Source organism: Canis lupus, chromosome 36, assembly GCF_003254725.2.
Source record: "Canis lupus dingo isolate Sandy chromosome 36, ASM325472v2, whole genome shotgun sequence".
In the NCBI taxonomy this organism is placed as follows: Eukaryota; Metazoa; Chordata; class Mammalia; order Carnivora; family Canidae; genus Canis; species Canis lupus.
In genome coordinates, this window is record NC_064278.1 from 15,033,783 (window position 1) to 15,060,686 (window position 26,904).

Sequence of the window (26,904 nt, forward strand, 5' to 3'; positions counted from 1 at the left end):
TTAGTTTGGAATCTTTGGCTAATGACCTCTTTGATCTCCATAGATGGGAGTCAGAAAGGCAGTGGGGATCAGTGTGAGTGTATTTATTGGACAAGGACTAAAAGTTGTGTTGCCAGTCCATTTATTTGGGGCCAAATACAGGCTGACTATTTCCACTGTCTTCCCACACATTGAGTACTTGAACTTTGTTCCTTGTAGAAAAATGCAGAATATTTTCAAGATTCCTAGCCAGGATGTCTTCTGCTGGGAGTGGATGGGACAGAATGGCCTGAACATTCTAGTCCCCAAAGCCAGTGATTTTCCCTTCCTAAAAAGAAGTTTCCCTGCAGTACACTGAAAAGAGAACTCATGATAATTACCAACTCATGTTTGGACTTGTTTTCATCACCAAACTTAGGTTGTTTCAAACTGTACCTAAACTGTACATTATTTTCCTAAGCTTCCATAACAAATTGCCACAAATTTGATGGCTTAAAACAACACCAATATATTCTCTCACAGTTCTAGAAACTAGAGGTCTGAAATCAAAATGTTGGCAGAGCCGTGCTCCTCTGAAAGCAAAGAGGAGAATCCTCCTTTGCCCCTTCCTACTTCCAGTTACTTCTCGTATTCCTTGGTTTGTGGCAGTATAATTATAATCTCTGCCTTCATTTTCATGTGACTTTCTTCCCTGTCTTTTTATGTCTTTTCTATCATGTCCTATAAGGACACTTATTGGTTTTAGAAAAACTCATCCTAATCCAGAATGATCTAATCTTAAGACCCTTGTCTTAATCATATCTGTAAAAGGCCCGTAACTCAAATGAGGTCACATTCTCAGGCTCCCAAGTGAACAAATCTTCTGGGGGCCACTGTTCAACTCACTATACCATCAACTTTCATGTTGTCTGAATTTCCTGAGAAACTAATTTGGGGTAAAATCTAGGATAGCTAAACTATGATGAAAAAATAATAGATTTAGGGCTATTTGGCAGGTACAGTGCTATGTGTTTCACAAATATAAATGCATCAATTCCTACAGTGACCCTGTGAGGTAGATACTATCACCAACCACCCTTTTTTCTGGAGGAAAAAACTGGAAGCTCAGGGAGAAAGCCCCTGGTTATGTACCTATAGAGGAAAATGGTTTGAATCTGAGAACTTTGACTCCAAAGCCCACGTGTTTTGTGACTACAGTTGATTCTTGGACAGCATGGGAATTAGTGGGAATCCATGGTTGAAAACCTGTATTTAACTTTTGAGTCTCCCAAAGCATAACTACTAATAGCTTGTTGTTGACTGGAAGCCTTACAAGATAACATAAACAGTCATTTAACATATATTTTGTATGCTATATGTATTATATACTGTGTCCTTACAATATAGTGTCCTTACAGTATAGTAAATGAGAAAAGAAAATGTTATTAAGAAAATTATAAGGAAGAGAAAGTACATTTACAGTACTGTACTTTTTTTTTTTTAATTTTTATTTATTTTATGATAGTCACAGAGAGAGAGAGAGAGAGGCAGAGACACAGGCAGAGGGAGAAGCAGGCTCCATGCACCGGGAGCCCGACGTGGGATTCGATCCCGGGTCTCCAGGATCGCGCCCTGGGCCAAAGGCAGGCGCTAAACCACTGCGCCACCCAGGGATCCCCAGTACTGTACTCTTTATTGAAAAAACATTTGTATGTAAATAAGACCTACTCAGTTCAAGCCCATGTTATTCAAGGGTCAGCTGTACATTGAAAAGTTAAGGCCCTTTTTAAGTTATACTTATTTGTTTGATGAATTACGAGGTAAGCACTTAGGGGACTGGAGCATACAGAATTAAATAGGACACCCCAGTCTTTAGGAAGCTTATAATCCATCATCATTCTCCTTGTTCCCAATTTAAACTGTCACTATAAACCTGAGATCATTTTATTAGCATCAATGATTGTGTCAGCCATGAAGTTAAAGAACAGAAATCACGAGTGTCATCACAGTTGAACATAGGCCTTCCTTGGCTCATTGATTGATTTATGACCCCCAAACCAAAAATCCCTTCCTTTTCCAAACTTCCTTTTAAGTAACTGCCTTCTAGTTCCTAATTTGGAACACTTAAGACAAGTATTTGAACTAAAGAATTGTAGAACGTAAGTTATATAAAAGCAGAGAGGCATTTCAGATTATCATTACTGGTACCCAGAAGTTCCTATTGTATCCTAACCTCCTTGGAAAACCTGCACCTGCCACATCAGGGCTATTTCTTTTTTTTTTTTTTTTTAATTTTATTTATTTATTCATGAAAGACAGAAAGAGAGAGAGAGAGAGAGAGGCAGACAGAGACACAGAAGGAGAACCAGGCTCTATGCAGGGAGCCGGACCTGGGACTCAGTCACTCACGCCCTGGGCTGAAGGCGGCGCTAAACCCCTGAGCCACCCAGGCTACCCAAGGGCTATTTCTAATATAGCTAGAATGCCCTCCCCTTTGACCTTCCTTTTTTTTTTAGTGGGAAAAACTCACTTCGGTTCTGGAGTAAATGGAAATCTGTTCCTGGCATCCTCTCATATATTCTCTCATGGAAACTATTTTAAATGATTATTTAGGAGGAGGCAGTGTAACACCTGAAGTTTTCACTTTGCATTATTAGACCCTTGTGGCCAAGTAGAGTTTTATGGTTCAGTTTGAGGAGTTAGCCTATCTCTAGAACTTTATGCTTATGGGAAAAAAGCTGTCTAAGCTCTAAACTACCCATTCACAAAAGTGTTTTGGAACACAGTGTGCTGGGAATTTGGGGATGCCTATGTCTTCTAACCTAGGACATCTCTAACTGTTCACTCTGATTTAGGCTCCAGTTGAACGCTTAAATTATAAGGCAGGGTTTTTGTTTTTGTTTTTCTCTCAGGAAGAATGCACTTTTACTGTATTCTTCCCTGTTCACTGTCAGAGGTGGAAAGGGAAGAAGTTGGATAGCAAAAAAAGAAGAACAAGGAGGGGAAATCTAAAAGGATATTCCTGAGGTTCCTGGATGATGTGGGTGGTGGGCTCAGAAAAGATAAATTCCCAGTTGAAATATTTGTGAGTTTAATTGAAAGGTTTCGTCAGGGATCCAGTGCCTACAATTAACTCTTGTTCTGAGACAGAATCCTTGGGCTGAATTTTTATCAAATTTCATTTGAATTTCTATCATTTTTTAAAGGTAAAGATTCTTTTTATTCTGACTTTACTAATTCACAAGCCAAATTGTTCCGACGTGGGAAGCCTGTTCCTCAGCTGTGAGAGGATGCAGAGGCAGCAGGGAGCCCTGAGTCACCAGTAATTGTCTTACTATTACAGAATTGTCACAGGACATTTTCCCTTAGGGCTGTGAAATATAAGGAAAAGAAATTAAAACTAAACTATTGTTGTTGAAGTGTAATGAGTGAGGGGGGTGAGTGTTTAATGGCACAGTAAGGCTAGATTTGCCACAGGGAATTTTGGTTTCTCTTCACCAACCCAGGTTACTTAGCTATTGGCCTTTTGAGCAATGAACTCTCACAATCTCGGCTTCACTCATAAAGCAAGAAAAGCTAGAAGAATTAGCATCATTTAGCATTTATTGAGTGCCTAACAGGAAAAAAAAAAGTTTTGAGATACTCCAGTGGAAAACAGTAGTCTTTTATGAATCTTTTTCTTCCCCCCCCTCCCTTTGGGAGATGTCTAGTCCCATTTTCAGTGGATTGTGGTCCCAATCCCTCAGGATGCCTTAGGGGTGCCCCTTCTCCCCCTGGAGTCTCCTCTCCATTTCCTTAGGAACACAGTAGCTGGAGGCAGCTGGAAGAAATGCCCCAGAAGGCTTTCACTCTGTGGAACATGTTTCCAAACTCTTTTTTAATTTGAGTTGAGCAGCTGGGGCTGTTAGTTCCTGTGGAGGTGCAGCTTGCTGCCCCCCTGTATACTGGCAGGCAGAGAGAGTTCAGCTTTACAAGGTTTCATTTGGGGATCAGGTGGCAAAGCAGAAGCGTGCCTTCAGGGACTGCTAGTCCCTATCCATGTTGAGTAAGAAGCTTATCCTGAGAGAAGGGAAAGGCTGGAGAATGAGAAGTGTTGATTTACAGCACTACCCATGCTTTCTCCCTCATTACCCTGAGTTCATTATTTTGGCACCACCAGTTTGACTAATTCCAGCTTAGCTCCTAAATGATGGAGAGATGAACAAAGACGGTAGACAAGGCAACAGAGCTCAAAATAGTACCAAAGGGTTTGAAGTACCCTAGTTTCCTCTTGATTCCAGAAATAAAATGAAGGCGTAAAGGTGAGAAATATTTATAAACTGCCTTCATAGGTTGGCATAGTGGTAGGGCAGGGCAACACAAGTATGAAGAGAGATAAGGTAGCAATATGGAGGAAGGCTTGTCACAGCTGAAGCTGTCCATTCCAGGAGAGTCCTGGAGTCAGATGACATCGGTGTCATCAGAAAGAAAATATAGCCTAGTGGTCAAGCATTGGTTTATCAGTTATCTACTAGAATGTAACAAACCACCCCAAAACTTAGTTGCTTAAAGCAGTAATCATTTATTATTTCTCATGAGTCTACTGAGTCTCAGGGTGGTTCTGTGGATCTTGGCTGGGCTTACTGTGGTCAGCTGGGGATTTGGCTGGGGATTGGCTGGTCTAGGATGGCCTCAGCTAGGATGTCTTGGCTCAGCTCCATGTGGTTTCTTATCCTCCAGTAGGCTAACCAGGGCCGTTCTCACATTGGTGACCAGGTCCCAAGCCTAGATATGGGAAGGGGTAGAAGATTGGCCCATTTTTGCAATCAGTTTACCACAGATAAGTATTCTACCGTCAGTCTATGTGGGTTCACATACCAGCTCTACCACCTTCAAGGTGTATGAACTTGACCAAGTTACTTAACGTCACTGTGCTTCAGCTTCCTCCTTGGTAAAATGGAGATGTGAATACTATCAGCTACACAAAATTGTTGTGAGCAGTTAATCAATATAAAGTGCTCAGAACAGTTTATAGTAAGCATTTGATTTTTGCTGGGTGCTACCAAAGGAAAAAAAATCTTAAGGCTATACTTGTACCTTATATAGGTTGAACATCAAGAATTGTTCCCTTGTACCTCAAGAATTGAAAACTTCTATTCAAAAGAGCAAACCATGAGATCAGTCATTTGAAAGTTTAAGTGATTGATTGATGATTATCTGGGGAATTGAGGGAGAATGAAGACTGATTTTCAGTAAATCCTTACTACTTCTAGCCTGTCTGAAGCACTTTGCCATGAATACCCATTGTCAGAACTCTTTTGGTAATAGACACGCTCCTAAGAGATACAGACTCCCCTCCTACCCCCATACACACCCATGAATGTGATGACAGCAACTGCTCATTGGAAGCAGAGCTGGCCTTAGTATCCCCTCCCACTGTGTCTGCAATGAGTGGTGGTGCTGTCATCCTCTGAAGAGAACTGAGGCCACAGTGCTTTTCTTTTCCTATTAATTCCATCTTTGTGGTGGCTTTGTGCTTGGCAGATGAGTTGTGTGAAGGGGATTTGGCTGCCTCCCTCTACAATGTCCCTTTAGCTCCCTTGATAGGTACAAACTTCCCCCAGGTTCTGGAAATTTCTTGTCCCTGGGTAAAGGGGCAGGAGTAGGAGTTCTAGGCATCACAGAGTCTAGATTGGGTTCCATTTTGCTCCCATTTTTTTTTTTTTCCCACCAAAGAGAATGACTGTTTTCTGTCCCAGCCTGGAAAAGCTAAAAAACATTGACAAATGGTGATAGAAACCCAAGCCTGTGAAGAGGATTGTAAGGAGAGCACTTAGTTGTTTCAGATGAGTTCGGGTTTCTTGGCTGGGAGGAGTGATACCTCAGGTACTGAGAGAATGTACAGGTAAGACTGCTGATCCCCCCTGTCAGTGATCTTGAAAGAATTCTGCAGAACAGGAACAGCGTTTAAAGACTGGGGAGGGAGGATATGATACCATTCTTCAAAAAGGGGAAGAAGGCAGGTTCTGCAGATTACCATCTGGTGAGCTTGACTTTCATTATGGGCTAATTACTAAGATTTTTTTTTCTTAAATAGTTTGTGAATTCTTAGAAGAAAAAGTTGTGATCACTAGGAATTAGCATGGGTTCACCAAGACATGTCAGATTAATGTCCTTGTTTGGCATTATGGTGAGACTGGTAAAAAATAGAGACTGTTTTAGACATACTACATTTGTAATTTTGCCTTTAGGCAAAATCTGTTTTGATATCTGTGGTCAAGAAGGAGAAAGATAGGCTGGTGGATAGTGGTAGTGATGGATCATACCTAAGAAAGATTGTATTAAGGAATACTGAGTAATGGTGTCAGTGTTAACATGGCAAAGGAGGTCCTGGAGGCCTTGGGCGGGGTCCTTCAGACCACCTTTCCTGTTGAATATTTTAAAATTTGTAATGAGTTGGAGGACATTGGTAGCCTGTTGGTCACATTCATGGAAGGGCAGCTGGTATGTTGGATGACAAGCTTAGAACCCTTAAAGATCGCAGTTGTCAAGAACAATGAGGGTTTCTAACAAGCAACTCAGAAACCCTGGTGAGCTCTACAGGCTGAAAGCCATGACTTCATAACCCAACAGGGGAAAAATGAATTTAATTGTGGCTGTAAGCCCGATAAGAGTCAAACAGTAAGATAATCCTACATGGTTAGCATAAGGCTTAATTGTCAGAACAAATACCACCCCACCCCCACATTGGCTGTGTCCCAGTCAGAGCCCCTTTGGAATGATGGCTTCATTCTGGGCACCACACTCAAACTATTACAAGACAGTCTTACCCAGGCAGAACTCTAATGGACCTGAAACTGGCATTTCAAACTGGAGTGGACACCTGGGTGCTGTTTCTGGTCATGCTCTGTCACCAGTCCATAATTTCATCCCTCAGAGGGACAGAAGTGGCACCACCCTTAAGCAGAATGTTTTGTACTCAGATAAGTGGGCCTATTTAAACAGCTTTCTTCAGTATCCTCCCTGCATTCTGAAGGAACTCAGTGCAGAGGAATGTGAGTAGTCCACCCAGCTGTATGGGTCTCTATAGCAGTTCCCTGCAGGAGTGAGTCTCACCCAGGACAGAGTTCCTTCATTTTAGCTGTAGGTTAGAATCCCCTGAGCACTTTTAAACAATACCAACAGCTGGATATCACTCCCAGAGATTCCTATGCAATTGATCTGGGATCAAGAGCAGTATCTATATAAATATATGATTAATTTGCACAGATACATATTTATAATAACATGCATATTGTTTTATATTTCAAAGTTTCCCCAGATGATTCTCAAATCAAATTTTTTTAACATTTTATTTTTAAGTAATCTCTACACCTAATGTGGGGCTTGAACTTCCAACACTGAGATCAAGAGTTGCATGTTCCACCAGCTGAGATAGCCAGGCACCCCTCCCCAGATGATTGTAAGGTGCAACCAGGATTGATAAAATCCTTGCCCAGAAATAACCATTAGACTGATGTTTGTTTGTTTATATTTCAAAGCTATAATATCTGCTGGGAATTCTGGTTCCTGCCATCTCCATCCCCACTCTGTTGTTGAGAGTTGCAAAAGACAGATGATAGAGATGAGAATGTATTGTATGTTATGAAGAATGTAAGAGCAGAAAAGAGAATTTCTGCAGAATAGTCAACTATGACTGCTTTGGACTGAATTGTGATGTGTCCCCCACAAAAAGGTACCGTAAAGTCCGAACCCTCCAGTACCTCAGAATATGACCTTATTTCGAAAATGGGGTCACTGCAGATGTAATTAATTAAGTTAAAATGAGTTAAAATGCTTCATACTAGAGCAGAGTGGGCACTTCATCTAATAGGACTGGCATCCTTATGCGAAGAGGGAAATTTAGACATGGACACATACACAGAGACACATGATGATAGAGACACACAGGAAAACAGCAGCACTGCCAGATGCTAAAGAATGCTTAGGCTACCAGAAGCTGAAGAGGCCAGGAAAGAGCCTCTCCTAGAGCTTCAGAAGGAGTATGGTCCTGCTAATGCTTTGATTTTGAACTTCTGGCCTCTGTAATTATGAGGGAATGAATTTCTATTGTTTTAAGCCATCTAGTTTGTGGTATTTTGTAATAATAGCACTAGGAAGCAAATACAGTAATTTTACTAGTTTTGAGTCCCTTGCTCTTGGAGCACTGACAAGGGCATGATTAAGAATGGGAGTTGGAAAAAGCATAAGATACCTAGGAATAAACCTAACCAAAGAGGTAAAGGATCTATACCCTAAAAACTACAGAACACTTCTGAAAGAAATTGAGGAAGACACAGAGAGATGGAAAAATATTCCACACTATTATTCTACCATAATGCCATTCCACATGGATTGGAAGAATTAATGTTGTTAAAATGTCCATGTTACCCAGGGTAATTTACACGTTTAATGCAATCCCTATCAAAATACCATGGACCTTCTTCAGAGAGTTGGAACAAATTATTTTAAGATTTGTGTGGAATCAGAAAAGACCCTGAATAGCCAGGGAAATATTAAAAAAGAAAACTATAGCTGGGGGCATCACAATACCAGATTTCAGGTTGTACTACAAAGCTGTGGTCATCAAGACAGTGTGGTACTGGCACAAAAACAGACACATAGATCAGTGGAACAGAATAGAGAATCCAGAAGTGGACCCTCAACTTTATGGTCAACTAATATTCAACAGAGGAGGAAAGACTATCCACTGGAAAAAAGACAGTCTCTTCAATAAATGGTGTTGGGAAAATTGGACATCCACATGCAGAAGAATGAAACTAGACCACTCTCTTGCACCATACACAAAGATAAACTCAAAATGGATGAAAGGTCTAAATGTGAGACAAGATTCCATCAAAATCTTAAGAGGAGGGGATCCCTGGGTGGCTCAGTGGCTTAGCATCTCCCTTTGCCCCAGGGCGTGATCCTGGAGTCCCCGGATCGAGTCCCGCATCAGGCTTCCTGCATGGAGCCTGCTTCTCCCTCCACCTGTGTCTCTGCCTCTCTCTCTCTCTGTGTCTCTCATGAATAAATAAATAAAATATTTAAAAAAAATCCTAGAGGAGAACACAGTCAACACCCTTTTTGAACTTGGCCACAGTAACTTCTTGCAAGATACATCCATGAAGGCAAGAGAAACAAAAGCAAAAATGAACTATTGGGACTTCATCAAGGTAAGAAGCTTTTGCACAGCAAAAGAAACAGTCAACAAAACTAAAAGACAACCTACAGAATGGGAGAAGATATTTGCAAATGATGTATCAGATAAAGGGTTAATATCCAAGATCTATAAGGAACTTATTAAACTCAACAGCAAAGAAACAAACAATCCAATCATGAAATGGGCAAAAGACATGAACAGAAATCTCACAGAGGAAGACATAGACATGGCCAACAAGCACATGAGAAAATACTCCGCATTGCTTGCCATCAGGGAAATACAAGTCAAAACCACAATGAGATACCACCTCACACCAGTGAGAATGGGGAAAATTAACAAGGCAGGAAACAAATGTTGGAGAGGATGTGGAGCAAGGGGAACCCTCTTGCACTGTTGGTGGGAATGTGAACTGGTGCAGCCACTCTGGAAAACTGTGTGGAGGTTCCTCAAAGAGTTAAAAATAGATCTGCCCTATGACCCAGCAATTGCACTGTTGGGGATTTATCCCAAAGATACAGATGCAGTGAAACGCCAGGACACCTGCACCCCGATGTTCATAGCAGCAGTGTCCACGATAGCCAAACTGTGGAAGGAGCCTCGGTGTCCATCGAAAGATGAATGGATAAAGATGTGGTTTATGTATACAATGGAATATTCCTCAGCCATTAGAAACGACAAATACCCACCATTTGTTTCGACGTGGTTGGAACTGGAGGGTATTATGCTGAGTGAAGTAAGTCAATCGGATAAGGACAAACATTATATGGTCTCATTCATTTGGGGAATATAAAAAATAGTGAAAGGGAATAAAGGGGAAAGGAGAAAAAAATGAATGGGGAATATCAGAAAGGGAGACAGAACATGAGAGACTCCTAACTCTGGGAAATGAACTAAGGGTGGTAGAAAGGGAGGTGGGTGGGGGGTGGGGGTGACTGGGTGACAGGCACTGAGGGGGGCACCTGATGGGGTGAGCACTGGGTGTTATTCTATATGTTGGCAAATTGAACACCAATAAAAAATAAATTTATTAAAAAAAAAAAAAGAATGGGAGTTGGAGGTGGAAGGGAAGTACTCTGCCTAGGAGAGTCCTGGAGGTGAGGGAGGGTTAGATTGGCCAGCCTGCCACTCCATTAGCCCCTAGATGATATTTCTGTAGAAATCAAGATATTCTAACATAATGTACCTAGCATGCCTCAGTGTGCTTCTAGATAGGAAGTGGGTACATGAGAGATTCCTCTTTCGCTCGTTCTAGACCATTGAGTCAAGAACTCCTTTCCTCATCTAGATCTGCCTGGGCAGGGAAGACTCCCTTCCTTCCACAGTGATCAGTGTGGAAAGAGAGCTCTGGATTTTTTCTCTGAGTTCTTTCCTAGACTCAGGATTTCTGGAATGACAGTGGAATGAAAGGAGATGGTTCTTAACCATCAATCTTCTATCTTAGAACAAAGGGAACTACGTGGTAGAAATAGTACTTGGACATTCAGAAGTAGCTGTGGTGGCCTCTCTGAGGTGCTGTGAAAATCCAGGTGTCCACCTGAACAGAGCCAAGCACTGGGGAGTATGATCGAAGGAGCAGTACCATCTGCTTTTCATGTCTTGAAGGGCCGCCTTCATGTCTGCACAGAGGACAAGTGGGCATCTCAGGATTATGCTTCATACTGGAGTGAGATATGGGCATTTTTTTTTTTTTTTTTGAGATACGGGTATTGATCTCCACCAGGCTTCACCCAGGTTTTGTTCTTTAGCTTTGCACAAAACATGTGGCCAGTTCAGGGAATGGTAGGCATATGGGGTAGGATAGAGGGAGTCCTTCTGGACCCTTCCACCTTATTGCTTCTTTTGTATCTGAACCCTTAGCTCCCACTTACTTTGGTTTTGTATTTTTTTTTTTTTTTAAGAGGGGGAGAGCATGCCAGCATGAGTTGGGGAAGGGGGAGAGGCAGAGGGAGAAGGAGAGAGAATCTTAAAGCAGGCTCCATGCCAGTGCAGAGCCCCATGTGGGGATCTCATGATCCTGAGATCATGGTCTGAGCTGAAATCAAGAGTTGGGTGCTTAACCAACTAAGCCACCCAGGTGCCCCAGGCCTTATATTCTTGTTGCAAATCCTATCTCTGCTCTCTGGACTCCTGATTCCTCCTCCTTTTCTTTGTATGCCACCTGTCCCTTGGGCCGGAAGCTCCTGCATGCATGCTACATTTATTAATCAGTCCTGATGGGTCTGGCCTCATCTGGCTGCCCTTAATCTGTAGTCCACACCTAGGTCTGATGAAAGTATCCCTTTCTTTCCTTCTTCCTTCCAGAAGAGTGAGGGGATGAGAAGCATAGTACCTGAAGGGCTGAGAAGGTGTTTGAAGTTAGTCACCTCTAGGCCACCAAGTCACAGGGATCCTGGCTAATTTGCAAATTTCTGGAAGACATTCAGCATCTGCATGATAATACTGCTTTATATTTATGTGTTTTTAATGTCTTCAGGCCCAGTTCCAAAATAGCAAGACCTGAGTTGCACATCCCTTGTGTTAACTTCATATTGCTACTATAACGAATTATCACAAACTTAATGGCTTAAAACAACACCAATTTATTATCTTACAGTTTTGAAAGTCAGAGATCTGACCTGGGTCTCACTGGGCTAAGATCAAGGAATCATCAGGGCTGACTTCCATTCTGGAGGATCTAGGGGAAAATCTATTTTCTTGCTTATTCTAGCTGCTGGACGCATGTCCTTGACTCATGTCTCCTTCTTCTGTCATCAAAGTCAGCAGTGGCTGGTCAAGTCTTTCTCACATTTCATCAATCTGACACTGACCCTTCTGCCTCCCTCTTCATGATTTGAGGATACTGGTGATTACACCAGCCCCACCCATGTGATCCCAGATAATCTTCCTATCTTAGGGTCAGGTGATTAGCAACTGTAATTCCCTCTGCAACCTTAATTCTCCATTGCCATCTAACCTAACATAGATTCTGGAGATTAGGACATGGCATCTTTGTGTCTGTTATTCTGCCTGCAGTATCCCCCAAAGTATTGCCCAGAAATTCTTAGAAATCCTCAAGAATGTGCTCCATTTGTGCCCACAGCCATTTGAGGCACCATCATTATGTGGCTTCTGCCATCTTATTTATCTTCTGACTCTTCTTTGCCCTCATCTGTTGCTCATTCAGTCACCATCAGAATACCCTGCTTGTGGGGCTGCTGGTTCTGATTACTCTCAAAGCCTCCAGTTTCAGGATGTCAAAGTGCTACTCAGAGGAAGGGAAGTACCCCTTTCCTCAGCTCTGAGCCACACTCCCTGAGCAACTCTACTTGTGCCCAGAACCTTCCTATTTTGGTCAGCTTCTGACCTCTTCTCTTGCCAGAATAGCATCAAATCCCTCCAGAAAAGCAGTTTCTTCTATTTTTGTCCTTATTATTTTAATCAGTCTAAGGAGCCAAAGAGGAAAGAAACCCATATTACTACCTCCATTTTCTTCCATGTTTTCCCACCCCAGACCTAACCCTTTTGGCCTCATCAGTTACTTATGTACTCATTTGTGTTAATGTACACTTGAGAGAGAAAAGGAATAAAGGAGAGATACTGACTGTTCCAGTATTCTTCAACATGGGAGCATACAGAACAGTTCGTGAGGGTGCAGAGAGAAAATACTAGGACTTCTATACCTTTTTATTTTTTACCTTGTAAAAAGGTATATTTTTATTCTTATAAAAAACAAGAAACAAATTATACTTTCCTATTACTACATATGAAATTCAACACTAGTGTGTTTACTCAGTCTAAACATTGGAGGGTTTTGTCTGGTTGATCTGCAGATGAATCATGAGGGAGTTCCATCAAGGGACTGAGGAGGCCTCATTTGTGGGTTCAATTTTAGAGTCTTGGAAAGCACTGAAGTAAAAGGTGCCTTGTTAGGTGGTTATATGGCAAATGCCATCTAGTTTTCAGCTAAATAGATCTTCGCAAACTGGATCAGTGGCTTTAAAAGATTTCTTCAACCTCAAATTGAATCTAATTTTAATGTAAGTACAAATGAGCAACAGAAAAAGTGGCTGAGATGATGACACTTATCCTCCTGGGACAAGCTCTTCATCAACCACATCAGGTTAAAAACAATGACAAGCTAATCATATTTGCAGGAAATACTTTTTTAACATTCAAAATTACCATGAAGACTACCTGAACTATGGATTTATGTTTACTACTGTTAATGATGAACCTCTTCCTTAGTGAATATCATGCAGGAAGTTATTAGTATGATACCACCAAACCTCTTCAGTCTTAACTGCAGAATTTTTTTTTAAAGATTTTATTTATTTATTCATGAGAGACACAGAGAGAGAGAGGCAGAGACATAGGCAGAGGGAGAAGCAGGCTCCATGTAGGAAGCCTGATATGGGACTTGATCCCGGGACTCTGGGATCATGCCCAGAGCCCAAGGCAGATGCTCAACTGCTGAGCCACCCAGGCATCCCAACTGCAGAATTTTTTAAATTTAAATTCAATTAAATATAGTGTATTATTAATTTCAGAGGTAGAGTTCAGTGATTCATCAGTTGCATATAACACCCAATGTTCATTACATTACATGCCCTCCTTAATGCCTATCAGCCAGTTACCCCATCTGCCCACTCCCTTCCCCCACAGCAACCCTCAGTTTGTTTCCTAAGAGTTCTTACAATTTATCTCCCACTCTGATTTTGTCGTATTTCATTTTTCCCTCCCTTCACCTAAGATCCTGTCTTGTTTTTTAAATTCCACATGTGAGTGAGATCGTATGATAATTGTCTTACTCTAATTGACTTATTTAGCTTAGTATAATTCCCTTTAGTTCTTTCCAGGTCATTGCAAATTGTAAGATTTCAATTTTTTGATGGCTGAGTAATATTCCATTGTGTATACCCACCCCCACACACACACCCCTCATTTTCTTTATCCATTCATTTGTTGATAGACATCTGAGCTCTTTCCATAGTTTGGCCATTGTGGACATTGCTGCTATAAACATTGGGGTGCAGATGCCCCTTCGGATCACTATGTTTGTGTCCTTTGGGTAAATAGTAGTGTAATTGCTGGGTTGTAGGGTAGCTGTATTTTTAACTTTTTGAGGAACCTCCATACTGTTTTCCAGAGTGCTATACCAGCTTGCATTCCCATCAACAGTGTAAGAGGATTCCCTTCTCCACATCTTTGCCAACATTTGTTGTTTCCTGACTTGTTAATTTTAGCCATTCTGACTGGTGTGAGGTGGTATCTCATTGTGGTTTTAATTTGTATTTCCCTGAAGCTGAGTGATGTTGAGCATTTTTTCGTGTGTCTGTTTAACTGCAGAATGTTTTGGATAGCATTAAAAACTATTTCATCTTATCCATCTTTAAATTCAGTAACACCTGTACACAATTGATAAGGAAGGAAATTGTTACCAGTGGGTGTACTCAAAAAATTTCTTGCTGATAAAACGTATAGCCAAAAAAATAGAGACCCCACTCTAAACCAGTATCTTTGGGCCCTATTTTTGCTGCTGTAAATAGGTGTTTTTTACAATCTTTTGTCCTTTCACAATTTACATTTACTGCCATATATGTCATTTCTTTAAATCTTCACTGCAACCCTGATAGGTAGAGTTTTGGAATTGAGCATTGAGAGCTTAAAAAAGTATGGTTTGCTCCAAGACATATAGTTCATAAAAACTAGTAAGTGGGAGGGGCTGAGCTTCAAAGGGTCTGTAAACTCCCCAAGATTGAATGCAAAATGGACTATTTTTAGGAAGATGATTGTATTCAATGGATTGAATTGTGTTCCTCAAAAAAGATATGTTGAAGTCCTAACCCCAGTACTTCAGAATGTGACCTTATTTGGAAATAGGGTATTGACAGGGATAATGAAGTTAAAATGAGATCATTAGGGTAGCTCCTAATCCAATGTGATCAGTGTCCCTATAAAAAGAGGTTAATTTTGACACAGACATACAGAGGGAAGACGGTATGAGGTACAGAGAGAACAGCACGTGAAGATTGCAGTTCTACTGGGAAGCCAGAGAACATCTGGGGCTACTACAAACTGGAGAAGCCAGGAGGAATCCTTCCTCTGAAGGTTTCAGAAGGTACATGATCCTACTGACACCTTGACTTTGACTTCTAGCCTCCAGAGCTGTGAAATAAGAAATTTCTGTTGTTCTAAGCCATGCAGTCTGTAGTGCTTTGTTATGGCAGACCTAGGAAACTCATACAATGACTTATAGCTCTGAAAGGGGCCCTGGACCCCCAAACATTTAAAATCACTGATATAATCCAATGCAGCTACCAGCAGAGGAAGAATCCCAGAGGCTGGGAGTGGATTTTCTTAGCATATGGCTAAGTAAGAGAGATAAATGGCTGAGTCCCACACATTCTGACTCCTATTCAGCTTCAATGGCAGGAAGGCTAAATGTGGGGAAATTGTCCTGTCCCCTTCATCATTAGATTTGGTATCAGTCCTGCCATAGTTTGGCACAGCTCACCATTCTTTCAATGACTTTAAAGGAACAAAGGGAAGGTGCATTGCATCTTTGCCTTGATGCATGTTCCTGGAGATCATAGCCCTTTTCTGGCCCCACCCTTCACTACCTTCCCAAAGTTCACATGCCAGCACTTCTGTGTCTAAAAACAAAAACAAAAACAAAAACAAAGACAAACCGTGGTGGGATGAGGACTGTAACTACGTATGTACAACAACAAAAGAGAGTCTGTTGGCTTGGTAAAGATACACTCTCCAACGGGAAAGTGATTGAAAAAAAAATGAATACACCTGGCATAAAATCACAGGTAAGGAAAGCATGACCTCAGGGTAAGAAAAGTTTGCTAAATGAGTTTGGCAAAAAGTAAGAGCTTCTTAACAAACTGTTTCAGGTCTTAGGGAGCATGTGTGTAAGTAGTGACCTACTTAAAAATGAGGTTTGAACTGATGCTTGGAATTACTATTTAATCATTTGGTAAGCATTTATTAAGCATATGCTGTGATCAGGCACTGTATCAGACAAAGCAGTGAACAAAAGAAATTCCTTGTCCTCATGGAGTTTATATTTTGAAAGAGGGAGAGAAATAATAAAGTATATATTATGCTAGGTGGTGATAGGTGCCTGACTAAAGAAAGTAAAGTGGGACAAGGGGAGTAGAAAGTGACAACTGGAGTGGGATTTACTATCATATAAGGCACTGAGAGAAGGCCTGTCTGATAAGGGAAAGAGAAGGGTCTAAAAATGAATGAAGGAGCAAGCCATGCCTAGGGAAAGAATAAGAGCAAAGGCCCTGAAATAGGAAAGAGGAGAGCACATCTTAGGGATGGTAAGGAGGCCAAGGCAGCTGGAACACAGAGAAAGGAAAAGACGTAGGAGATGATGAAGAAAAGAGAGTGAGCTGGGTATAGACCACGCAAGGCCTTAAGCCTCCATATGATTTTCGACTTTTCTGTGAATGAGGTAGAAAGCCACTATTAATTTGGAGTAGTGAAGTGACATAAAGTGACTTCTGTTTAAAGTGATCTTCTGGATACTATATGGAGAATGGAATTTTGGAGAATAGGAGGGGGGGTGGTAGGAGTAGAGGCAAGAGAGAAAGGTAAGAGGCTCTTCTCTGTAATAATCTAGGTAAGAGAGAATGGCAGCTTGGATCAAAGTGAAGGTGGTGAGAGCTAGTTGGTTTATGGATATAATTTGAAGGCAGAGTTGATGGAATTGCTGATGGATTGGATATTAGGGGATGAGAGAAAAATAGTACATAGTAAAAATGTCAAGGTTGTTGGCTAGAGAAACTGGAAAGTAGGAATTGCCATTTTATAAGGTGGGGATGATTGTAGGAGGAGATGATATGTCAGGGCATAGGGCAGGAATCAAGAATTTTGTTTCAGACATTAGATTTGAGATGAAAATTTGTCATCTAAGTAGAGATAATGAGAAAGCAGTGAGACACAGGGTCTGGAGTTCCATGGAGACATCTGGAGTGGAGGCATAAATGTAGAGTCATCAGAGTGTACATGATATTTAATACTATGGGTCTAGTAGTCTTCACCCTGGTAGTGAATGTAGATAAAGAAGGTAAGAGGACTTGAAGTCCAGTCCTACATTTAGAGATAGAAAAGTTGGAGAGAAACTAGGAAAGGAATTTGAGAAGCAGTGGCCATTGAGACAAGCGAACAACTGAAAAAGGGCGGTGTTCAGGAAGCCAAGGATGGAGTTGAAAGAGAGAGAATGATTAACTCTATCAAATGTTCCTGGGTCAAGTAAGCAGAAATTGAGAATTGACTAGAAGAATGGTAGCAGAGAATTTGTAGCCATCTTTAAACCACCATTCCAGCTTCTGGGATTTGAATCCCTGGTCTGCCACTTGCTGGTTGTGTGATTTGGCGTGAGTTATTTGAATTCTCTTAGCTGAGATAATATCAATATTATTGGGTGCTATGAGGGAAAGAAATGATGTGGCAAAGTGCCCTAGCATTTAGTTGGTGCTCAATAAATAGTAGCTACTATTATTACCACTGTCACATGTACTTAAAAGGGTAAAATATAATGAAAATTGGGAGAAGGATGTTTGTTGATTTGACATTTAGGAGACCTGTGGTGACTGCCTAATTTTGCAAGACAAGAGTGGTGGGATGAGGACCAGAAGCCAGTGGCAAAAGTTAACCTCTAAGTGGATTTGAGGGCACTGAGCACAGCTTGTCAGTGAAAGGGCCTGTCATGTGGGAAAATCAGGTTAGGCAGAGGGGCAAGTGGAGAGTAGAAAATGAGGATCTCTGAGAGGAGATCATTGAGGAGGGCTTTAAAAAGCCTTCTTAAGATTTTACAGATTTATATTTAGAACGCTGTGATTATAAACTAGAAAGCCATTGGGTTTTGCTGTCAGATCAGGACTCAGTCTCTTTATTTAACTTTTTTGCCTCCTGATGGGGGGGCCATTTTGTTCTCACCTCTGAAAGCGTTCCTCTGGTTGGAGATAAGACACTTAAAGAGTATGTAGCTCCTCTAGATTTTTAAGTCTTGGCCTTAATTTCAGAGAACTGTTAATTCTTTGCCTATAAATCATACCACTGGGGACTCCAACACACTGAAAAGATTCATACGTACCAAAAAGATTCTAAAAGAAAGCACTTTTCTGTATAGCTTGGAAGGCAAATGTGATAAAAACCTGCATCATATGTGAATTTGGGAGTAATTATAGTATGGTTGGGCCAAAATCAGCAAATTAGACAGTGACTCAGGTCTCCATGCCAAGGTAGTCACAAGCAGAGGGCAGTCAAGGTTAGGTAAGGCAGGGGGCAGGAAACAAAGTGAAGGAGCTGACAAGTCAGAGATGTCAAAAACAGGAGCTTCAAGGTAGATAGAGATAGGGAGCTAACAGACTTTAGCCCCCTGGTTGGAAGGTAATGCCAGGTTTTGTAGCTTGAACAAAATCTGTGATTCTGTTAAAGGTTTACTTACAGCTTCTACCCTTATACCTTGATTTCTCTCTTCTCTCTAGTTAAGTATCCATCTCTCCATTACTTGGTCATTTCCAGAAGTATTTAAAACCATTTACAAAAACACAGACCTGCAACCAGATGAAATATGTGAGGAAAGGAATTTTACATAAATAGAAAACAAAGATAAGAAATAGACTTAGCCAAGGCAAGGTTGATAAACAAAATGCACAACTGAATTTCTTACTCATTCATGGACTACCCATTTGCTTCTGAGCTTTCTAGCTGCCAAGCCAAAAAGCAAAATACAATCAGTTGCACAATTTGCAGTATTCAGAAGATTAAAAACAAGCAGTGTGCTCAGGATGAGTAACATAATAGACAGTGTTTTCACTATCATCTTTATGATAAATCGAACAACAGTTTTTCAATGTAGATTGGCATCATGACTATAAAGAAAAATTCAGTTAAAATTAATAAAACAAAAAAAATTAATAAAACAATGCAGTTTACATGTACAGCTTTCTGGTGGGTTGGCCTGATATAAGATTAACTTCTGGATTTTATAGAGTAATTGAATGCCCACCTTGGGCTATAAAAATATATTGAAAGTCAGTAAAGCATTTAATTTTAATTTTTTAAACTATAATCTATTTAATCCATTTCCTGGTATCCTTGAGTTAAACAAATGGATTTCTGGGTAACTAATCAATTTGGTTTATTGCTGGTTATAAACTAACTATATTTTTGTGGTATATCCTTTGCTTTTAGAGTACTTTCAAGTAATTCTTTTCTAAAATTTTTTTAAAAGATATTTGAGAGAGAGCGAGCATGCACTCATGTCTAAGTGGAGGGGGAGGGGTAGAAATGAGACAGAAAATCTCAAGCAGACCCTACACTGAGTGTGGGGCCCCATGTGGGGCTTGATCCCATGACCCATGAGATCACGCATGACCTGAGCCAAAACCAAGAGCCTGATGCTTAACTGACTGAGCCACCCACAGATGCCCCTCTTAAGTAATTCTTTCTATGGCTCATCTATTTCTTAACAGTTTTTATGTTGGGGAAAAAAGTCAGTGCTCTGTGCATAAAAGTATGCTTACCATCCTTTTTTTCTGTGATGAGGGAAGTAGAAGGACTGATACAAGTAAGAGAAAGAAGGCCCACGCTTTTTAGGGAAGCATCATAACAACTAGGGATCTCTAATGAGTTCATAATTCCTGGTGTATGACATTCTCATTCATGGAGTCAGAAATTAAAGGCAGGTCTATAAAGCTTTAAACAGTCTTACATGGTTCTTAAGTTTCTTCTGAGAGTAGTCATGTAAAATAGTGGACATGGACAGAGTGTTTGAAAGAAGGAATCCTAATGGAAACTGCTCAGAGTATTAAATATTGAGTAATATGTAGTTATGTGCCTAAGACTTTGCTTTTCTGTATAGTAATTCATTCAATTTATTGAACATTGAACTATCTGTAACTCTACTACAAACTGGGGGCTGGAGGGGATGAGGAGATATATTTTAAAATGTAAGGCACACTTACTGCTCTTCAGTCTTAAAATCATCTAGTTGGAAAGACATATGAAGCAGTAAATAATATGAGTATATAAAGGAGTGCCAAATGAGCAATACTCAGATGGAAAGAATATATTTGTAATATGCAGAACATAAAAATTAATGTCCATAATGTAATAAAGAACCCCTTCAGATAAGAAAAAAATAGTCCGACTGAAAAAGGTGAAGAAATTGGCATTCTACAGAAGAAATACAAATTACCATTGAAAATTTGAAAATGTGCTGAAAATGTTCAAATCACTATACATAAAAATCAAGAAAATGTAAATAAAACAATGGCACACACTTGAGCTGCTTCAAAGGGGCACATATGTAGTCTAGGAAAAAGCCTGCTGAGTTGTCCATATTTGGAGTCAGTGTGTAGGTCTCCAAAGAAGCATATTCCTCAGAGATCTTCAAAGTAATTTTGATTAATACATGATTTTCACCGTACCACTTCAGACCTTGCACTTCTCCTGAACCCCCAGGTAATATGTGATTTTACTGTGCCATTTTTGTTTTACTTGTTAGACTGGTAAACCTGAGAAAGACTGCTAATAACAAGTATTGGTGAGAATTTAGGGAAACAAGCCCTACCTTTTTTTTTAAAAAGATTTTATTTATCTATTTATTCATGAGAGACACAGAGAGAGAGGCAGAGACATAGGCAGAGGGAGAAGCAGGCTCCCCACAGAAAGCCTGATGTGAGACTTGATCCCAGAACCCTGGGATCACAACCTGAGCCAAAGGCAGATGCTCAACCACTGATCCACTCAGGTGCCCCAGTGCTACCACTTTTGATGGGAGTATTGATAAACACTTTTGGGGGGCAACTTGACAGTATCAAAATCTGAAAAAAAAAAAAAAAACCCACTTTGGCACAGAAGTTCCACTCCTAGAAATCCATCAATAGATGTACCACAGAAATTCATGATATGAATGTTCATTGCTATAGTTTTTGTGTTAGGAGAAACTATTTGTCAGGAAGACAGTGGCTAAGAATCTAGGATACCTATAGTCTGCGGAGTAACATGTATCCATTAAAAAGAATGTGGGGATCTGTATGTCCCAACCTGGAAAGATCTCAAAAGTAGAGGTTCTGAAACTTTAGTGTGCATTAGAATCAGCTGCAGGACTTGTTAAAAGATTTCAGGGCTTCCTCTTTGAGTTTCTCTGATCCAGGAGGACTGGTGTTGGGGGCAGGACAGAAGAATTTCTGTTTCCAAGCAAGTTTCGTGTGGTAATGATGCAGCTGGCCTAGGGTCCTCACTTTGAGAACAACTGTTCTAAAAAACTCAGTATTAAATGGAAAAAATCAAATTGCAGATTATTAAGTACAGTATGGTCCTAGTTACTATGAATCTCTGCATATTTTAATGGACATGAAATAGAAAAAGGCTTAAAAGGATATACATCAAACTGTTAACAATGCTTTCCTCTGAGGAGAGGCAGCACTTTTACTTTGATTCTATACTTTTCTATTATTTCAGGTTTTTACATGGAGGATATATTTATATATTACTTGTGTTAAAAGAGAAATTATAAAAGGAAAGAGAACTACTAAGTCTGTTCAGGAGTTGTATAGCTGTAAGAGACACAGGACTAGAATTTGGATGAGAAAGACTGACAATGATAGGGTGATGGAGCCATAAAATCAAGTTTTCACTCTAAATGTTGCTTATTATACACTCTGGGCACACAGCTGCTTTTAGATCTGAGGCACCTGTTTATTTCTCCCTGAACCTGTTTTCTCAGATTTTGGATGACTTTTCTGTTCCTTGGTCTTAAACCCAATGCTGTTTTAAAATGTAGTATCCAACAACTCATACAATGTAGGCTTCTGTCCTTGTGGCCCTGCCCTGCGTGGAAGTCCTGCATAGCCTGACAGTCACTGCTAGAGCCACCACTTTGTGTTGCCTCCAGTAGTTGCAAAGTTATTGGAATGGCAGCTGAGGACTGAACTTGGTGGGGTCTGAGCTGTGGTCCAAGGGAAGAGGATACTCACCTGGGGAGCTATAATTAATGGCTAGCTATTGCATGAACTTAGACATTTGGTAACTTTCATTGTATATTTCATCACCCTTTCTTTAGCTGAGCTTGTGTGGTAAATGTGAGAGAAGAGAGAAAAATATTTTACTAACTCCTACTACTGTTTCTACAATCCTGGAATTGTGTAATACTGCACCACTTATAAGCTGTATCAACGTGAATTTATTTATTTATGGAAGCTTTTTTTAATTTTTTAAAGATTTTAATTTATTTGAGAGAGAGAGAAGCAAGCATGAGTGGGGTCAAGGGCAAAGGGAGAGAGAGAAACAGACTCCCCACTGAGCAGGGAGCTTGACATGGGGTCCAATCCCATGATCTGAGCTGAAGGCAGACACTCAACCAACTGAGCCACCCAGGTACCCCATCATGTTTTTATCTTAGTTAATTCTCAGACTCTGGAAGGAAGTGTATTTATTTTCCAGATACAGAAACTGAAGCCCATAAAGATTGCTGCTGAGTAGCAGATTTGGAATTTATACCCAGTCTTACAAGCTCATGTCCTTTCCAAGAGTTTTGAAATGAGGAAGTCGTCTTCCTTTTCTCCTTAAGGCATTATTTTGGTATTTGTTAATGGGGTAAAGAAATGGATGGAGTACTGGGAATGTAAAAGTGGTGAACATGTTTTAGCTCTAAAGCTTCTAATTGGAAAATGGCATAATCTTAAAATAAATATTATCATTTTGTTTCTCAATGCACACATTTCCTTTCAACAAAATAGAATTATATAGGTAGCTCATAAATCTCTTGAATAGGGGGCCTCCGGTGCCTACAGATATAGATAAATCATGCTGAGAGGACGCTGAACCATGAAATGATTCTGTTAACATGTCATCTGTCTGGAATATATTTTCAAATGTCCAACAGAAGGGTCTAAATTATGAAGGGAGGTGGCCTAGTAAAGCTGATATTTTTGATATTTGATACTTTCAACCTCCTCCGTCTGCTGCCTCTGCTTGTGTTGAGTCTGGCTCAGTGGATAGAGTACAGCATGGGCCTAATGCTGAGAGTCAACGGAATTAACCATTTTAACAATGAACCCCAAAATTCTTTAAAATGAGTTAACTTATGAAAAGTGATGTATTAGTGCTACTTACCTGGTCTTACTAAGAAATTGTGAAAATTGCTAAGTCATAATGAGAATTTTGACTACAGAGAAGCCAGATTTAATAGATTTATGGCCAGTGCTGATTCTGATACTACCTACAATGGGATTCGGAAACCTTCCTTAAAATGACTTTTGTTTTCAAGTTACTTTGAATGTAGTCTCAGAATTTGGTGTGAGGACTGGTATTTGGGTGACAGTTTGCACTGGGTTCAGTATATAATGTGACAGTAGCTTTTTGTGTCTAGGAACCTTGCTGACTGGTGAGGGACTATTAATGTTCTACATTTTATCTGCCCCTAGTACAAAGGAAATACCACTTTTCTAAATGGGGACAAAGGAAAACACTGCATTTTTTACTTAGTGCATGAAATGTGCTCTTTCAGTAGTTCTCAAAGCTTGGTCCCTGTACCAGTAGCATCAGCATCACTTGGGAGCATGTTAGAAAAATGGTATCTCAATTCCTAACCCAGACCTACTGAATCAGAAACTCTGGGGGTGAGTCCCACATATCTGTGTTTTAACAAGCCCTGCTGGTGATTCTCATGCTCCCTAAGGCTTGAGAACTCCTTCCCAGGCCTGTACTACTGCTTTGGTATGGTCCCTCATCGACATCCCACCCAAGCCATTGGAACAGCACTCAACTGGTCTCCAAGTCTCCAGAGTCAAACTCTGCAATTCATTCTTTAGATCACTGTCAGCCTTCTTCTTCTTCTTCTTCTTCTTCTTCTTCTTCCTTCTTCCTTCTTCCTTCTTCCTTCTTCCTTCTTCCTTCTTCCTTCTTCCTTCTTCCTTCTTCTTCCTTCTTCCTTCTTCTTCCTTCTTCTTCCTTCTTCTTCCTTCTTCCTTCTTCTTCTTCTTCGTTTTTTTTTTTTTAAAGATTTTATTTATTCATGAGACACACACACACACACACACACACACACACACACACAGAGGCAGAGACATAGGCAAAGGGAGAAGCAGGCTCCAAGCAGGGAGTCCAATGCAGAACTGGATCCTGGGACTCCAGGATCATGCCCTGAGCCGAAGGCAAGTGCTCAACCGCTGAGCCACCCAGGCGTCCTACTATCAGCCTTCTTAATGAAAGACTGATTTAATCTTGTCACCAGTGAACCCTCAACATTCTCCAGAAATTCCAAGTTTCCCCTCTTTATTCCATTCACCAACAAGGAGTGGGGCCCAGGCAGCACATGCAATAAGACCACAGTTAGTGATAGAGCCATGTGGGGGAGATGGTAACCATTATGGGAAGGAGCATTGGGTAAACTACTCTTTTTCCCTTTTCTTTTAGATGGGATGGTACGGTGTATGTATTTCCCTTGGGATCGAATTTATTTTGCCATCCAAGAAGTAAGATCAAGAGGGTCAAGATTTAAAAGTAGCTCTCCAGGAAGGATCCAGAGAGGTTACTCATCCTGCTTTGGGTGTAGGCTAGAGGGCTGCCCTGGAGCCAAGTCAAAAGGAGTCCTCTCAGCTTTCTGAAGTCTGGCCCATCTCACTCAGTGACTATCCTGGGGTTTGGGATCAAAGCCTCAGCTGGTAATTAACAGAGTGATTTAGCCTGGAGCAATTTTTCTGCATTTCTCTTTTGGGCAAAGGTAGGGATCTGAGAATTCTGGGACTTTGGGACTCTGAGTTCTTGCTGTTGATTAGCTCGACAAATCTAGGGTCTTTCTCTTGCCTCAAATCTTTGAATTGCTTATAGGATGAAGTTTAGATCTCTTGCTATAGCCTATAAGGCCCGTCATATTCTGGTTCCTATTTTGTTACTCTCCAAACGTACTCTGCTCTCCAATTATATCAGATTAAGTTCCCTAAAGAAGATATGCTCTTGCATGGTTCTTCATGTTTTTCACATACTGTACTGTCAGCCTCGAATGCTCTCATGTACTCCATCTTCCATGTTACCCTTGGACCCTACCAGTAGCTACATTGGTGACCATCTATTAAAACCCAGCTCATATATTAAATTACCTCCTCTGTGAAATCTTCAAACCCACCAAGCAGGATTGAACTCTTGAAGGCATTTACCAAGTAATGTTGGTCTAGTAAATATTTTTGTGACAATTGCCTTATAAAAATACCATAGATTAGGTGGTTTATAAATAGCAGAAATTTATCTCTCACAGTTTTGGAGGCTGGGAAGTCCAAGATCAAGGTGCTAGCAGATTCAGTGTCTGAGGAGAGCCTACTTCCTCATTCACAGGCAGCTGTTCTGTTGCTATGTCCTCACATGGTGGAAGGAATGGGGGATTTCTGTGGGGTCTTTTTATTAAAGGCACTAATCCCATTCATGATTTTTCTGCTTTCACGACCTGTTCACTGCCCAAAGGCCGGCACACTGGGAAAATTAGATTTCAGTATATGAATTTCAGGGGGGAGACACAGACATTCAGTCTGTAGTGATATATGAGCTGAAAGGTTGGAAAGAGTTGGGGCTGGGATGGCCACATTATATCAAGATGGATAAGTAGAACAAGTTGGGAGGGAGAGGGAGTAGGGGAGAGAGAGATGATAGGTAACATTAAGAGTTGATGAAGCGATGATACGGTTTAGGGATCCAATCCAAATTTCTTGCCTTTTCTGTTCCCAACCTGGTTCACTTGGGGCCTGTTTTTTTTTTTTTTTTTTCCTTGGGGCCTGTTTGAATGTAATTTTTTGTTTGCAGGTTCAGTGGAGTGCTATAGCCTTAAATCTTTTACTCAAGTTATTTGGAACAGGTTTTTCTCCATGCCACCAGGAGAGCTTTGACTAACTTATCTCTGGGAGTTTTCTGAGAGAAAGCACAAGGCTTCTTCCCTTACATTCTCAGTTCCATATAGCACAGTGCCTGGTGTTATTAGGCATTCAGTAAATATTGAGTGAATCCTGCTGCAGAGTGCCCGGGAAATCATTCCGTAGAATTAAAATGGGGTGGGGACTGACTACAGTCACCAGATGACTGTGGAGTGATGGAAATGTTGTGTATTTTAATTCTGATACTGATTACATGAGACTATATGTTTGATAATGCACAGAACCATACAGCTCAAGAGGATCAGTTTTGCCGATGTCAATTATAACTCGATAAACTTGATCTAAGAAATAAATCAATCAAAAAAGAAAAAAAAGCAAAGGAAAATAGGATTCTCTTCCTATCACATATTAATTTCCTAATAATAAATCTCAAAACTTTTTTAAATTTTTTTTAAAGATTTTATTTGTTTATTCATGAGAGACACACACAGAGAGTGTGTGTGTGTGTGTGAGAGAGAGAGAGGCAGAGACACAGGCAGAGGGAGAAGCAGGCTCCATGCAGAGAGCCTGATGTAGGACTCAATTCCGGGTCTCCAGGATGACACCCCGGGCTGCAGGCGGCTGCCCCTCAAAACTTTTTAAAGTTTAGTTTTACTAAACTAAAGTTTAGTTCTCTTTATTTTCTTGTGACCGTAGGCTCTGGATAGCAGGGATGTTAATTGTGGGACATGATTTTACTTTTTGGCATCAAAAGATTGCCAAAATAGAAGTACTATTTCTTCACTTTTCTAGTTCTGAGTAGCAATTGAAACAGAAGACTATGTTCAAAGAGAAATAAATCCACATCCTAAGCTCCAGCCTCTGCTAGGCCCTCATTTAACATTTTGCCTATTA

The 26,904-nt window shown here is 40.6% G+C and overlaps 1 protein-coding gene across 14 annotated transcripts in view; it reads left to right on the forward strand.

The window, feature by feature from the left end:
- The window catches only part of MYO3B (myosin IIIB), a 427,138-nt gene that overhangs the window by 56,971 nt on the left and 343,263 nt on the right, over positions 1–26,904 (forward strand). The window lies entirely within an intron of this gene.